The following is a 12,110-nucleotide window of genomic DNA, read 5'->3' on the forward strand; positions in this document are numbered from 1 at the left end:
GCTTGTATAGCTATAAACTTCCCTCTTAGAACTGCTTTTGCTGCATGCCATAGGTTGTGGATCATTGTGTTTTTATTGTCATTTGTCTCTAGGTATTTTTTGATTTCCTCTTTGATTTCTTAAGTGATCTTTTGGTTATTTAGGAACGTATTGTTTAGCCTCCATGTGTTTGTGCTTTTTACGTTTTTTTCCCTGTAGTTCATTTCTAATCTCAGAGCATTGTGGTCAGAAAAGATGCTTGATATGATTTCAATTTTCTTAAATTTACTGAAGCTTGATATGTGACCCAAGACGTGATCTATCCTGGAGAATGTTCCGTGCGCACTTGAGAAGAAAGTGTAATCTGCTATTTTTGGATGGAATGTCCTACAAATATCAATTAAATCTATCTGGTCTATTGTGTCATTTAAAGCTTCTGTTTCCTTATTTATTTTCATTTTGGATGATCTGTCCATTGGCGTAAGTGAGGTGTTAAAGTCCCCCACTATTATTGTATTACTGTCGATTTCCTCTTTTATAGCTGTTAGCAGTTGCCTTATGTATTGAGGTCCTCCTATGTTGGGTGCATATATATTTATAATTGTTATATCTTCTTCTTGGATTGATCCCTGGATCATTATGTAGTGTCCTTCCTTGTCTCTTGTAACATTCTTTATTTTAAAGTCTATTTTATCTGATATGAGTATTGCTACTCCAGCTTTCTTTTGATTTCCATTTGCATGGAATATCTTTTTCCATCCCCTCACTTTCAGTCTGTATGTGTCCCTAGGTCTAAAGTGGGTCTCTTGTAGACAGCATATATATGGGTCTTGTTTTTGTATCCATTCAGCGAGCCTGTGTCTTTTGGTTGGAGCATTTAATCCATTCACGTTTAAGGCAATTATCAATACGTACATTCCTATGACCATTTTCTTAATTGTTTTTGGTTTGTTCTTGTAGGTCCTTTTCTTCTCTTGTGTTTCCTACTTAGAGAAGTTCCTTTAGCATTTGTTGTAGAGCTGGTTTGGTGGTGCTGAATTCTCTTAGCTTTTGCTTGTCTGTAAAGCTTTTGATTTCTCTATCGAATCTGAATGAGATCCTTGCCGGGTAGAGTAATCTTGGTTGTAGGTTCTTCCCTTTCATCACTTTAAGTATATCATGCCACTCCCTTCTGGCTTGTAGAGTTTCTGCTGAGAAATCAGCTGTTAACCTTATGGGAGTTCCCTTGTATGTTATTTGTCATTTTTCCCTTGCTGCTTTCAATAATTTTTCTTTGTCTTTAATTTTTGCCTATTTGATTACTGTGTGTCTCGGCGTGTTTCTCCTTGGGTTTATCCTGTATGGGACTCGCTGTGCTTCCTGGACTTGGGTGGCTATTTCCTTTCCCATGTTAGGGAAGTTTTCAACTATAATCTCTTCAAGTATTTTCTCTGGTCCTTTCTCTCTCTCTTCTCCTTCTGGGACCCCTGTAATGCGAATGTTGTTGCATTTAATGTTGTCCCAGAGGTCTCTTAGGCTGTCTTCATTTCTTTTCATTCTTTTTTCTTTAGTCTGTTCTGCAGCAGTGAATTCCACCATTCTGTCTTCCAGGTCACTTATCCGTTCTTCTGCCTCAGTTATTCTGCTATTGATTCCTTCTAATGTAGTTTTCATTTCAGTGATTGAATTGTTCATCTCTGTTTCTTTCTAGGTCTTTGTTAAACATTTCTTGCATCTTCTCGATCTTTGCCTCCATTCTTTTTCCGAGGTCCTGGATCATCTTCACTATCATTATTCTGAATTCTTTTTCTGGAAGGTTGCCTATCTCCACTTCATTTAGTTGTTTTTCTGGGGTTTTATCTTGTTCCTTCATCTGGTACATAGCCCTCTGCCTTTTCATCTTGTCTATCTTTCTGTGAATGTGGTTTTTGTTCCACAGGCTTGCAGGATTGTAGTTCTTCTTGCTTCTGCTGTCTGCCCTCTGGTGGATGAGGCTATCTAAGAGGCTTGTGTAAGTTTCCTGATGGGAGGGACTGGTGGTGGGTAGAGCTCGGATTTCTGTCTCTTGCTTTCAGTTTATTATGGGTGTGATTACCACCAGCATTATATAGTAAAAACTAATACTTGTAAATACATGTATATGACACTATGCTAGTGTTTTTACCAGTACTATGTCATTTCTTTCCAAATATAATTATGTAATAGATAAACGCTGTTATTATCATCCCTATAGTAAGAAGCTTCACTGAAGATTTTTGTTTTCTCAGGTGTAAAAGTAAGTCACCTTGACTTTCCTAAGAGGATAAATTTTGGAGTATTAAAGGTAGCTCTCTTCACCTGGAGATAATCAGGGTAGCTGCAGTTAAGTGTGAGCTGGTTACTCTATTTTCAGAAAAGGAGTATGATCAAAACCTTTTAGGGGGTGGGGCCCCTGGGAGACACTAAAGGCAGCTACCCTTAGAAGGGTGAGCAGCGGCCAGCTGTATTATTCTGGAAAAAAGATGTAACGAGATCCTTTGTGCTTTAAGAATTGACTCGGAGGGGCCACTTGACCCCTGGTTGTGTGGACCCCTAGGGAGAGAAAGGAAGCAGAGGTTCCAAATCTACAAAGGAAAGAGCTTACCCAAATCTGAGAAGCCTTGGAGGACAGCTAATCCAAAGTATCCAGCTCTAAGAACTGTATCCCTGGAAATCTATGCAAGGCATCATCGAAGCTGGACCAAGCCCTGGGAAGCCGATCGTCCTCCCTGGAAGATCCTCGGCAGCCCACCTGGGAAGCTGGATTTGTAGTACCACAAGGTTTGATGGACTGTGTAGGACACTGTCAACAGTGACACCATGTGGCAGTGAGAAGCAAAGGCAGGAGCAGGCTAAGCCTCCAGGCTCTCCAAGGTGGACCAAGAAGTCAGAATGACCCCCTTCCTCCCTCCTGTTTAGGATTCACTGTGCCACAGAGCACTGGGGCCATGAGGTGGGGTTTGCAGATACGAGACAGCTACAGACCTGATGCAGCTGATCCCCAGACACTGAAATGACTGAAGATTCCCGGATGAGGCAACTCCATGCTCTTCTTTCTAACTTATTTCCCCAAGTGCTCAATTCAGAAAAGTGGATAATTTCTATTACTCACATGATGAGAGAGCAGTGGCTAGTATATTTAGTAGAATAATTGAAGTGGAGAAGGTCATTTTGGAGGGCTGCTGTTTTGTAAAATCAAACGGGGTACTTCCAAGCTCCCCCCAGGAAGCCTTCCTTGATCCTGAGTTAGGTGTTCTCCTAAGGACCTGTGCTTCCCCATTCATAGCATTTAAGGTGCAATTGTGCTTTCCTGTTGACGTGCTCTAGCTTGTAGCAGCAGGGACAGTATTTTGTTCACCATTGTATCCCTGCTGCTTTGTATGTGTTGAAACCAAAGGATTATTTTATAGCTAATCCATAACCCAGACTCAGGAAAGGTCTGGGAAGAATGAGAGTTTTTTCACTTTGATGCCTGATGCTGTGTTCTTTCTATCTGGTGTCTTCAATTTGGAAGGCTGTGGACCTCCATCTGGAAGTCTGAACTTTAGTTTTGAAGGCAAGTCAAAAAGGCTGCTTCCTGAACTAATGCACCACCTGCCCTGGGCTGTTTGGTTATGCTACCAACTTGATATTCTTTTCAAAGAAATTGTTCTCAAAGTACAACTATGTGACTTAATAAAAACTTTCAGCAGTGACACAGAAGAGAAATACTTTCAGAGGTCGTAAAATCACTTTTACTTTTTATCATTTCCAACATTTCAGTGACCCATACATGACTGATTTGGGAGAAAAGATCTGGTTTTACAATTCATGTCTTCTCTAGGGGATGAATATAATCTTTCCAAAGAACAGAGAAGGAAGCTCAATCATATAGTGAACATTGTCACAGGAGGAGTCCTCCTGAAGCTTAAAGGGAAGTTTGCAGACGTATAAAAATATATACTTCTTTATGTAAAAGGAGAATAAACATTGGAACTCTACCCTAAGAGCTTGTACAGGTAAAAAAAAAATTAATATGTTTAATGTGAACTCACAGATGATCTACTCTATAATGGATTATGAAAAGGAATTCAGAAATGTTTGGAGCTCAATTTCATGGAAGAACTCTACCTTCCATTTCAGGGACAGAACACTGGGCTAGAAAAGCTGCTTGTCTGACCCAGTGTGGAATTTCTTATGATTTGTATACTCCTCTATGGCACACAATAGATGGTTGGTGAGTTGAAGCCTAACCAGACACTGAGCCTTAGTGATGTCACCAAGCTCAGCTCTGGGAGCCAGCATTCCAGAACCCCAGGCTAGGGGAGCACAGGAATGTGTAGGCGGGAATCGGGTTCTGATTCCTAGCCCTTTGTTTTGTATTGACTCCCTTCAAACCCCAGTCCCCAGACTAAGAAATTGGTTCCCACTTAGTCATGAGGAAACCATGAGAAATGAGAAGAAGTGAAGAAATTCCAGAAGTGAAGAGACCCATATTTGGGGGTTCTGAGGGAATTCTGCCAAGAAATGAGGAAAAGGAAAGAAAGGAGGAAAGCCATGATAAATCACATGTCATATAGGACCCCACAATGTAGGGAGTGGGGCTAGTAGCTCTCTGCCACCCACGGTGAGTTTAAAGCTCAAGTAAAGGTGGAGCTCAATTACCCTTACACCCTCATCCTAAACACTATGGGAAATGAGTGCCAAAGGCCAAGGTAAGCTGAGGAAAATGAGCCCCAGGATTCCTTCCACACCTGGGCTCTGACTCACCAAAGATTCAGAGCACCTTGATGGCTGAGCTGCTGCAAAAGAGCCCTCCACCATGTGAACTCAGATTCAGTTCTGCATGGCAGGAGAAATTGCACCTGTCATCCTCCCTTTGGGCTTTGACACTGATGGTGACCTTAGCTCTTTGGGAGGCCACAGCCAAGCTCCTAAAATTCTTTCTATGTAGTTCTTAGTTATCCTGGAGAAGGGTAAGGGTGAGGTTTTCCAGGGGTGTGACACTGGGCACGTGGCATGTCACTGTAAAGGCTTCATCCACAGCCACCCATTCAGGCTGCAGCTCCATGATCACTTGCTCTGGTGGCTCTTTAAGACAAAAAAGGTGGGCTTGATGAGAGAAAGATACTCAACTCTCCAGAAAGAAATGGTATAGGACAGAAAGCCTGTGACAGAAGGTGACCACTACTCTTAAACCATCTGATGAACAGTGTCAGCTTTCTGCCCTAGATGAGATGACTTAGCCTTCTTCTTCCCATCAAAGGTGGCTAAAGCCAAGAAATGTAACTGTTGAGGGGCCCCCTGCTTTGATAGTTGCTGCCATTCTGGAGAGCTTTTCTCTCTTACCAGAGGTGCTTCAGAGGCATGAGCAACTTCTGAGGAGCTTCTTACCGTCACATGAAAACTACACCCTAGCTAACCAAGCTCTGACACCCCAGAGATCACACTTATTCTTATGGCTACATCTTTGCCAATGCTATTTGCCCACCTGAAAGAGGCTCCTCACCCATTCCCATCACTTCAAAACCTAACCATTTGCAGGAGTGAAACTCAAGAGCCTCCTTTTCTGTGGAGACTTCTCCAACTACCCCAGCCTACAAAGACCCCGCTTTCCCTACTCCCTGTTTATTCTAAAACTTTTGACAAATAATTCAACACTAATTTTACACTTTTTTGATAATTTATAAATTAACATCATTAGCAAATGCCTCCTGTATTTGAACATATTCTCAAAGCACAGATGTCTGGAGGCGCTCTATGGTCTGCTCCTAATTTAAAGGCCTACACCAAAGGGAAACAGAAATAATTGGCTCTAGAATCCCTACGGTAGGACAGAAATCTTTATTAAGGGCCACAATTCTCTCCCCTAAAAGAAGTCTCTTTCTAATTATTCCCTAAAGAAGACACAGTCATGTTCCCCCACTCTTCCCTTCCTCCCCAGCCCTCAGCCCCACTCACGGTACACAGTGATGCTAAGGCTTATGTCCTTTTGGATCCCTGCACAAGAGAAGAAGCACTGCAGGATGGAATTCTGTGCGATATCTTCCAGGAGAAACTCCTTCCACTGAGGCCCTTTACCCACCTGGGTTTTCTTTAATAAGGTCTCAATTCCACTGGGTCCCGGGTCTGGACATGTGGTGCTGCAGTTGACCCTTAGGGACTGCCCATACTTTACAAGGGCCTGATGTGGCCAAACAGAAACCTCAAATAGGTCTTCTGCAGCCCCTGAAAAGGTCAACCACATATGCCAAAGACTCTGGTGAGGACCACAAGACCCAAGAAAGAAAATACAGAGCCTATTCTATCTAGTTACAGGTTAGAGAATAGGAAACCTACCCTGAATAAAAGGGTACAGGGGACAAACAAGAAAGAGACCCTTAAGCAACAAGTTAGAATCCTGACTCTACCACCATTCCCTCCTCTCATCATCTTTCTTGGGATCTCGATTTCTCTAATAGTGTCACCATGGAAACCATGGCGTTGCTAAAAATCATGCCCAGGAAACCATTCTCTTCCTAAACTTCCAGAAATCTTGGAAACTTCCAGAATTGGCTGCTGAGGGCCCTCATGGGGTAAGTAGACCCCTGAAAAAAAAAGAGCTTTGTTACTTATACCTCAAAGCAGTGTTTCTCAAATTATGGTCTAAGAATTGCCTTCACCAGAATTATGCTGGAATGCTTGTAGATTGTAGATTCCAGCTCCACCTCAGACTGAATGATTAAGAATTTGTGAAGGCAGGACCTGGAAATACTCAAGGGAACAAAACAAGCACTCCTGGTGACCTTTGTGCACACCAAATTATGGGAACCACTGGTATAAAGGTGACTCCCAGGGTCACTCATTTCCATGGAACTTTTCACCTCTTCTTCTCAAAATGAGACTATTCCATTTTGCTTTGGTGCTAAGGCAATAGATGTTTTTGGATGCTTAAGAGTTTAGTCTGTTAGGGAACTCTTCTCAGGAACAGTGAGAGAGACATCAGGTAAGTTTTAAATGTCTGATATTGGTGAGGGGCACAGTGTCCCAAAAACTTCCCTTACCGGTCCCCTTTAGCTATTCCAGGTCCACCATCTACTTCATTTCCCAAATACTAGTCCCTTCTGGGAATACACAACTCTTGCAGCAATGTTACCCACTAAGGCTCCAGTTCCTTTCTTGCCATCTGGAGAACTCACTCTTCACAACTGCACTATGGGCCCTGTCCTATCGAGATCCTATTGTAGCTCATCATGACACAAAAGATGGCAACACAGAAGTAAAAATATTCCCGAGAGCAGAATAGGAAAGTCCAGGGGCAGCAGGGAGCCAAGCAGAGAAGGTATATTTCTTAGAGAGGGTTTTTTCTGATGGTCTATTATCCTGTCCCTTAATGTGGGTTTTCCCAGTTACGAGCCAGAAACACCTAGGATACTGTGTCCTAGATCCAAGAAATAGGACTCTCTCCCAAGGGTCCAGATGAGTGAATACTAGTGTCGCCCCACTCAGGATTTCCTATCCTCTTTCTCATTGACCTGTGCCCTGGCACATACTAGCTAAAGAAACTTTCCCAAATAGCCTCACCTGGGCAAGGAATCAGGGCCAGCAGGGCCCAGACACCAAACAGTAGCATTTCCATCCTTATGAGAAGGGCCAAAAGCTGGAGAGGAAGAAAGGAGACAGCAATGCTGGAGAAAGTGACAAAAAAAGAGAAAAAGGATATAGGAAATTCTTTCTTTGATACTCTTCAAGGTTAGCTCCTTCCCTAAAAACTTGCATGTTCTGGAGAAATTGCAGCAAGAGTATCAGTAGTATGGATGTACTAAAAGAAATTCTTGCATCTATTTCAGTTTGGTTTATGTGCATAACAAAAAGACATAGGAAAATATGAGAAATAATGAAGGGGATATTAAATTAAGTGAGATTCCTGTATAAGCTTGTATTGCACTTACCTGTTTACACGTTTGCCTCTATTTGAGTCAATAGAAGATGGCTGTTAGCATAGACATATGAAAAGTGAGGTTTAGAGAGACGAAATTTGGCAGTGTTTATCTGGCACTGTCCAGTGGAAAGTGACCCTGAATCTAGAAAACATGTTCACTCGAGTCCTGTTCTCTTATGGGAGAAATGCTTCTTCAAGGACTCTCTCTTCACGACCTCTATGAAATATCCCTCAAGACAATCCATCTCTTTTTGATCTGCCTCCAGGTTCACCAAGCAACATTTGGATTACTACTTTGGCTTAGTTAAATCTTAAGTGCCCACTTCTTTTCTCTGCCAATCCATACCAAGTTTTTCTTTCAAAACCCCATTCAAGCAAATTTCTTCTAAGAAAGGACTTCCTTGACTAATCCTATCCCACTTCATAATCCCTCACTTATTACACATTACCTGTACCTCACTTTATGCCAAACATGATTTCTGAAGCTATGTATATTAAAATGTAATTCACCTCAGTGCATTATTTTAATGATGTAATCATTACTGTACTAGGAATTCCTTAAGAACAAGAGATAATCCTTTCATCGTCTTGCATCTGCAGCACCTAGCACAGTGCCTAGCATGTTACGGATATTCCATAAATGAGTGACTATCCTCTAATTCTCCATTTTAATTTTCATACACTGGGTTGTGTGCAAGTCTACCTTTACTTGTATGCTGGTCTGAAAGAGGGTTTTGTTTTTTGTTTTTTTTTTGGTCTTTTTTTATACACGCATAAAACAATAGGCATATCAAAATTTACACTCCCAAGTAAATGCTACCATTCAAAACAATCACTTTGGGAGGCTATAAATTTAATCCAGTGATGACACCATTATTCAAAACTTTTTTGGGAAGTGATTTAGAACTGGCTTTTAAGCTACATAAGAAATATCAGTCTCTTTATTAAGCTATTCTGTTGGGTTGGCCAAAAGTACCTTTGGTTTTTAAGTAAAAATAAAAGACACATTTTTCATTTTTACCAAGAACTTTGTTGAACAATGTATTCACCCTTTTGTTCCACTACCTTCTGCCATTTTTCAGGCAACTTCATAATTCCATCTCCCCAAAACTTTTTATCTTTTTGAGCAAAGAACTGTTCCAGGTGCCTTTTACAGTCTTCTAGGGAATTGAATTTTCTTCCATTAAGAGAATTCTGTAAAGACCAAAATAAATAGAAATCCGAAGGTGCAACGTCTGGTGAATATGGCAGATGAATCAGAACTTCCCAGCCAAGCTGTAACAGTTTTTGCCTGGTCATCAAAGAAACATGCAGTCTTGCATTATCCTGATGGAAGATTATGCATTTTCTGTTGACTAATTCTGGACACTTTTCGTTGAGTGCAGCTTTCAGTTGGTGTAACTGGGATGGAATTAATCGTTTGGTTTTCCAGAAGGAGCTCATAATAGAGGACTCCCTTCCAATCCCACCATATACACAACATCACCTTCTTTGGATGAAGACCGGACTTTGGTGTGGTTGGTGGTGGTTCATTTCGCCTGCCCCATGATCTCTTCCGTTCCACATTATCGTACAGTATCCACTTTTCATCGCCTGTCACAACTTGTTTTAAAAACAGAACATTCATTACGTTTAAGTAGAGAATTGCATGCGTAAATATGGTCAAGAAGGTTTTTTTCACTTATGTGGAACCCAAACATCAAAGCGATTCACATAACCAAGCTGGTGCAAATGATTTTCAACCCTGATTTGGATATTTTGAGTATGTGGGCTATCTCCTGCATGGTTTAACATTGATTGTTCTCAATTCATGTCTCGATTTGATCGCTATCAACTTCATCTGGTCTACCTGACCATGGAGCAGAGTTCAGCGATAAATCTCCAGCACGAAACTTTGCAAACCACTTTTGATACGTTCAATCAGTCTCAGTACGTTCTCTGTACACTGCACAAATCTTTTCTTGCGTTTCGGTTGCGTTTTTACTTTTCTTGAAATAATAAAGCATAACATGCCAAAAATGTTGCTTTTTTCTTCCATCTTCAATATTAAAAGGCTACACAAAAATTCACCAACTTTGATAAGTCTTCTTTTAAATGCACGCGGATATGACAGCTGTCATATACAATCTAACAAAACTGTTTCCAATGAAGTTAAAGACAACTAAGTGCTACTAGAGCCATCTTATGGTAAAAAAACCAACGAACCTTTTGGCCAACCCAATATTATTCTTTGGACAAAAGTGATATTACTCAGTCACCTTATTCCCCAAACTTAGCTCTGAGTAACTTACATCTCTTTCAAAGGAAGATCTCCTATCAGTGAAGAGATTCTAAATAAAGTAACCTCAGACTCTGAAGGGCATTTCAAAACAAGTGTTTTGAGTAACAACAGCTCTGCTGAAAAGAGTACAAAAGCCCCAGTTGGGACTACTTATATTCATACATTCTTTCAGAAAATAATTACCGAGCCAGGCTTGTAGTAAGGTGTTGAAGTTACCAAGATTTATCTTATGACATAGGAATTCCTGGTAGTTGGAGGGAAAGACAAATGTAAATACAAATAACAATATACTGTGCCGAATGTTATCATAAATATTGGGAGGGAGTAAAATGAGAATTAAATGAGTTAATTCAAGTGTTTAGTCCAACTATTGGCACCTAAGTCTTCAATAAATGTGATGATGGTGATTGTGCTGCTTTTGTTGATGCTGCTGATAATGATAAGCAAATTAATCAGGGAGCATTGAGGAGGGAATCACTACTTCTCTCTGAAGGAGTTGAGAAGGTCTCTCAGAAAGGTCCCCTTTGAGCTGCATTTTCTATTATGTGCAGAAGTCTGTTAAAGCATGAAGTGATATGGAGAAGAGGTCAGGCCAGGCTTATCTGAGAAAATTAGAGAAGTTCATCCTCGTTTTCCCTGTGGTATGTTATGATCAGGTACTGAAACATGAAATTTTATATTCATTTTCTTAATGAAAAAGAAAGCGGCATCCGTAATGGGAAACAAGTTTTAAATCTTGAAATCCCTTTTGCTCACTCTGTAGACTATACCCTAAATTTAAGGTTTAAACTGTCGGCTATTCTAGGCCTGTACTCCAGCCACTAAAGGGTTTCAGGGAGAGTGGTGGGCAATGAGGGGAGGGTGGCAAACACGCATGTGCTGTTGGATGGCTTTGGCTGTGTAGCTGAACTGGACTTCCTGTCAGAGTTTGCGATGCTCACCATCCATTTACATCCCAGGGGTTCTTGCAGTTTCTTATACAGACCTGAGTCACATCCCACCCTTTGAACACTGTCTCTTCGCTATGCCTGGAATTCGCTTCCTCCTTCCTGAACACTCCTTCACCCAGTTCAATGTATCTTTTCAACAAAGCCCACTGTGACCACCACTTTTCAACCCCGGGTGCCCAGGCCGCATCCCAGCACACCCTCGGTCGACGCTGCTGCTTTCTTTTCCCCCAGCAGCGCCACCTTCTACCACACTCCCCCTGACCCCTTAGGCCTGGGAGTCTGGTCTACTTCCGGCCTGGACTGTAAGCCCCGTGAGGGCAGGGCCTTTTTCACTGATGGATCCCAAGCACCCAGAATGGCTGTAGGTGTTCAACGACTATAAACGAATGAATGAATGAACTAGATAAAATATTTACAAATACTTGAGTGAGGGGCTGTGCCCACTGCTCGGATACAGAGCTCAGTCAGTTGTGGCTCGGAAGGAGTTTCCCGTGCAGCGTGTATACAACGTGGCTCTCAGCCCAACAGGCCATGAAACCTTTTAAAGGTGGATGGTATTTTAAATTTTTTAACTATGTGGGGGAAATACTTTAATGAGTGCTCCTCAAAAATTCCGGAGTGTGAGGAGGTAAAGCCCACCAGGAGGCCAGACCCCCACAGATTTGACAGGAAAGCCGGGAGAAGACCCCAGCATGAATCCAAGCAAAGAAAACAAGACCTAAGTTCTCACTGAGGGCCGCTCCTCGCAGCTCCAGCCGCTCCTCGCCTCGCCCGCTTCGCTCTCAGGCTCCCGCCACGCGCTCAGACCGTTTGTAGGCACAGCCTGGCGGGGGCGCACGAAGACGCTCCTGGCCGGAGGATTTGCCTGATCTGCCTAGAAACTCATGACGTCTACGCAGAAGCTTAGCGACGGTTGGCTGAGGCAAGCGGGGCGGGCCGGAAGCTAGGACGACAGGAGGGGGTAACGGGGAAGATGAGAGTAGGGAAGCCTGTATCCTGCTTG

At 42.2% G+C, this 12,110-nt stretch overlaps 1 pseudogene across 1 annotated transcript; it reads right to left on the reverse strand.

Moving 5' to 3' along the window:
• Window positions 1-4,431: 4,431 nt before the first annotated feature.
• On the reverse strand, window positions 4,432-12,034 carry LOC309650600 (intercellular adhesion molecule 2-like; annotated as a pseudogene). The gene is made up of 3 exons: window positions 7,519-12,034; window positions 5,917-6,183; window positions 4,432-5,046 (listed from the first exon to the last, which is right to left on the reverse strand). The product of its transcript is annotated as an intercellular adhesion molecule 2-like (transcript).
• Window positions 12,035-12,110: the final 76 nt, after the last annotated feature.

Source organism: Balaenoptera physalus (assembly GCF_965194825.1).
Source record: "Balaenoptera physalus genome assembly, chromosome: 20".
NCBI classification, from domain to species: domain Eukaryota; kingdom Metazoa; phylum Chordata; class Mammalia; order Artiodactyla; family Balaenopteridae; genus Balaenoptera; species Balaenoptera physalus.